A 5,062-nucleotide genomic window follows, 5' to 3' on the forward strand; every position below is an offset into this window, starting at 1 on the left:
ACTTTACACCACTGCATCCGACATTTTGCATTGTATTGTAAGGCTTGGATGCAGCTGCTCTGCAATGGAAACCCATTCCATGAAGCTCTCTATGCACTGCTGTTGTGCTAATCTGACGGCCACATGAAGTTTGGAGGTCTTTAGCTATTGACTCTGCAGACAGTTGGTGACTTCTGCGCACTGTGTGCTTCAGCATGCGCTGACCCCACTCTGTCATTTTACGTGGCCTACCACTTCATGGCTGAGTTGCTGTTGCTCCCAGATGCTTCCACTTTGTTATAATACCACTAACAGTTGACCGTGGAATATTTAGTAGCCAGGAAATGTCACAGATGGATTTATTGCACAGGTTGCAACCTATCACGGTACCACGCTTGAATTCATTGAGCTCCTGAGAGCGACCCATTCTTTCTTCTAATCTGAGTCCAGGGGTGGACTGACAACTCATGGGGCCCCCGGGCAATAGGGGATCATGGGGACCCTGTGTCCTTGCCCAAACTCAAAAAAGCCTATGAAAAAGGTACCAGGGGCATCTCATGGGGCCCCCTACTGACCCCGGGCCTTCGGGCAGTGCCTGAGTTTCCAAATGGTCAGTCCACCCCTGTCTGAGTCTAAATCAATCAGAAGGTAAGTTGTGTTTATTTGATCAGTTTTTGATTGGATAGATTTGATTGAACTGCACATTGATTGGATAATAAAATTATTATTATACAGGATTTATATAGCGCCAACAGTTTGCGCAGCGCTTTACAATATAAGGGAGACAGTACAATTACAATACATTCCAGTACAGAAGGAATAGGAGGGCCCGGCTCATGGAGCTTACAATCTAAAGGAAGGTGGAGGCTGTACAAAAGGTGATAGCTGTAGGCAATGTTCTGATGGAGGTGGCTCAAATACAGTTCTTAGGTGGAGCTGGGGTAGGCTTCCCTGAATAAGTGAGTTTTCAAAGATCACCTAAAGGCCGACAGGGTGGGGGCTGGCCAGACATACTGCAGTAGGGAGTTCCAGAGGATGGGAGAGGCTCTGGAGAAGTCCTGGAGGTGAGCGTGGGAGGAATTGAGCGTGGGAGGAGGTGACGAGGGAGCTAGAGTGCAAGATGTCTTGGGAGGAGCAGAGCGGCCAATTTGGACGATATCTGCAGATGAGGTTGGTGATGTAGCTAGGGGCTGTGTTGTGGATGGCTTTGTTTTAGAAAGCTCATTTTTATAACTTTAGTTTTTACACAATCATATTGTAATACAATAAAGAAACAAAATACTTTTGCAAAAATAAATAAATAATAAAAATAGCATGTAGTATAAGTCTTAAAGGTACGTATTACCTCACACAGTGAGTACTTCCCTTGAAAATTCTTTGTCTTTTATTTATCCCAGATGTCTGGCGCCATTTTTGTTCAGGCATCATCCAGGGTCAGCAATAAAATTCCTTCCCATAGATACCACATGTATGTATTTCCTATGTTATTGGCTCTTTATCTCAGACTTATCAATTCCCTGCTGCTGATTTTAACTTGAGCTGCCAGAAAGTTACAGTCCTAGTGAGTGATCCCTGAGGGAGGGTGATCTACAGAAATGCTTTTGACCTGCCTAAAGAGACCAACGCTTAGAACTCAAGGACTGCTTTTCAAATGTGAAAGGTAAAAGCATATTTTGAAGAAAAAAAATGCTGTTCCTGTTTATAGAACTGTTCCTGTATCAAATGAAATGTGTCTAAAGCTTTGGATAGATTTGCAGCTTTGGATAGATCAGTAAGGGGGTTAAAACCCCTCTCAGGTTTTTATTGCTGTCTGTGTCCTCACTGGGGAGATTTACTCTCCATTTGTTCTGATGACTATTGTCACCGAGACTGAAGGTGTGAGTAAATCCAAAATTTGTCACCAAAGCAGGTATGGAGGTGAAATCTTCAAAGGAATGTTGTTTAGGACACTAGGATGGGGGCTTTCTCAATTTTGGAGATATTTTCTTTTGCTATCAAATGTGTCTACAGCACAGAAAGTGAAGGGAAATGTTCCCAATGGGACACAGATGGCAAAAAATAGCTGAGAGGGTATTTTAAGGATGAGCTCACATTTGGGATGATTTACTGTAATACCCTCTACTAGAATAGTGTAGGCAAATCTATTGTGTAAGACTCATGGTAACTATGTGAGTCTGTGATTAAGGTCAGGTTAATGCAGGTTAAGTTGGATGGCTTAGCAGGGTGGGACTCTATTGCTTCCACCTGGTTCTGGAGGACCAAGAGAACCTTCCAGAAGCCAGTAGGCAGAAGAGGTGGAGACCTAATCTGCATGTGTATGTGAGTCTAACCAATCCCAGGTTTGGAGGCCTTGGTAGAGTGTTGGATCAGCGCAAAAGTATGGGATAGTTAGGTAGGCTAAGGGGTTGAGTGGAAGATGGAGTGCTAAGGAGACTGTCAGTGGCCTGGGAGGGGTCCCTTGGGACTAGGGGGGGGCCTCAAGGCTGTGCTTGGGCTGGCTCAGGAGGATTCGTTCTGCATGACTGCATGAACGGGATCAAGGCCTGGGAGCAGTGGGAGCAAGGAGGACAGGGTGAGTACACCAGCACATACAGGGATTCATAAGGGGAGAGACTGCCACATGTAGCAAGCTTTCAAAGGACAGCGCTGTGCCTAATCCTTTATCCTTGTCCTGGGAGATCTTCAGAGCAGCCAGGATGGCTGGTAGTGTCTGCAGACTGTGGAGCTGGGAGCAGTTCTACAGGGTAGAGGAGACATCTCTGCATGTAGTTTACAAGTCAAGCTAATTTTCAGAGGGGGGGGGGCTGCAGGTCCCTCACCCATAAGTGGCAGTTGCTATTGATCCACAAAGACTGACGGTTTTCAAGGAAAAGAACAGTCCAGGATCTGTTTCTGTAAATAGGAAGGAAGTTGTGCTCGTGCATTGATTCAGTCAATTTGGGTATCCCATAATCCCATAAAATGACAAAAACCAAGCTCATGGACTGTGAATGAAACTGGGAAAATGCGTGTTGCTTGGCTGTGCGGAGCTTAGGTGTACCTAGAAACACAGCAGCCCTCACAAGGGTAGCGCTACATTACTAAAAGCACATAGACTGAGCACTTTGCAAAGGAATTTGTATCAGAGCTTAGTAAATTTGGTGAAGATTCCCTTTGCAAAAAATACCCAATCCCATGCAAGGAAAATGAAAAAACAGTATATTTTATTGCACCTACGTGGATAATGGAAATCAGCACAGCTTTCCCACACGTTCTAAAGCAAATTCCCTAGCAGAGTGCAAGTGCATTTCCAAAGTGCACAGTCTATTTGCCTTTAGTAAACCAACCCCACTGTGTAACATTAAAATAATACGTTTCAGGTTAGAAACTATTATTGATGAACGGCCTGCAATGTGCATGCACCACATCCCTAAACTTACAATACATCCAAAAAGTAGAGAAAGCTGCATGACTTTTCAGGCTCTACTAAATAAATCTGCAATGCACAATTCATAATATTTTTGTAAAACAGTGATTTTATTATCATATAATACTCATTAAATAACAACCTTTCAACATTATTATTATACAGGATTTATATAGCGCCAAAAGTTTGCTTAGCACTTTACAATATAAAGAGAGTCAATACAGCAACAATACAGATCAATACAAGAGGTTAGGAGGGCCCTGATCCTTGGAGCTTACAATCTAAGACCAAAAGTTTTCTATTGCAAAAGATCTCAACATGAGTATCAAGATGAGTAGTTTACAGGAAGTTACAATGAGTTTGCATCGGTTAACACATTCTGATCCACACACCTTACCCGCTGAATAACCCCAAAAATTCTTAATAACATTGAAGTGATTGTAAAGATAACATTTTATGTGAAAAAAATAACAAACAAGTCATATTATTATTATACAGTATTTATAAAGCGGCAATAGTTCACTCAGCGCTGTACATTACAATGGGGAACAGTACATGCGACAGTACAATAACAATACAAAGTGATACACGAGGGGTTTGAGGGCCCTGCTCCTTGGAGCTTACAATCTAGGAGGGACGGGATAGTAGTACAGGAGGAGATAGCTGTGGCGGATGGAGTGGTAGGAAGAGTTGAGGAGGTCGGCAATTAGCAGGGGGTGGGTTAGGCTTCCCTGAAGAGGTGGGTTTTCAGGGTGCGCCTAAATAAGAGGAGAGTAGGTGATAGTCTGATGGATTGGAGTAGGAAGTTCCAGAGGATGGGTGATGCCCTGGAGAAATCCTGGAGGCGGGCATGGGAGGAGGAGACCAGGGAACTAGAGAGAAGGAGGTCTTGAGAGGAGCGGAGTGTGTGTGCCGGGTGGTACTTGGATATTAGGTCGGTGATGTCATTTGGGGCAGTATGGTGGACAGCTTTGTACGTCAGTGATAGGATTTTGAATTTGATCCGTTGTGCAATCAGAAGCCAGTGGAGGGATTGGCAGAGGGGGGTGGCGGAGATGGAGCAGTTGGTAAGGTGAATGAGTCTGGCTGCCGTATTCAGGATCGACTGAAGCGGGGATAGCTTGTGGCGGGGCAGGCCAGTGAGAAGGGAGTTGCAGTAGTCGAGTCGTGATATGATGAGGGAGTGGATAAGCTGTTTAGTGGTTTCTGGGGTTAGGAACGTGCGGATTTTGGCGATGTTGTGGAGGTGGAGTGTGCATGAGTTTGTTAGTGATTGGACTTGGGGCTGGAAGGATAGGTTGGAGTCCAGAATGACACCAATTCATACTTACCTGCTCTGTGCAATGGTTTTGCACAGAGCAGCCCTGATCCTCCTCTCTTCGGGTCCCCCACCAGCGCTTCCCAATGGGGGCACTCATGCATGCTCGCTCCTGCATTGGCTCTGTATTTTCATAAGATGCACAGAGTGTGGCCTAACCCCGCTCCCTCCTCACTGGCTATGATTGACAGCCACCTGGCTATGGTATCTGATCCCAGGACAAAGGATTGGGTAAGCTATGAACTGTCTCCTGAAGACTTGCCAGAACTTGCATCCAGCAGATCTCTCGCTTCTAGGCCCTGGGTGTGTAGAGGTACTCACCCTGTCCTTGTCCTGCAACTGTGGATAAAACTGCTTTC

This window comes from Staurois parvus, unplaced genomic scaffold (genome assembly GCF_062004578.1).
Source record: "Staurois parvus isolate SC_StPar_1 unplaced genomic scaffold, SC_StPar_1.0 ptg000662l, whole genome shotgun sequence".
In the NCBI taxonomy this organism is placed as follows: domain Eukaryota; kingdom Metazoa; phylum Chordata; class Amphibia; order Anura; family Ranidae; genus Staurois; species Staurois parvus.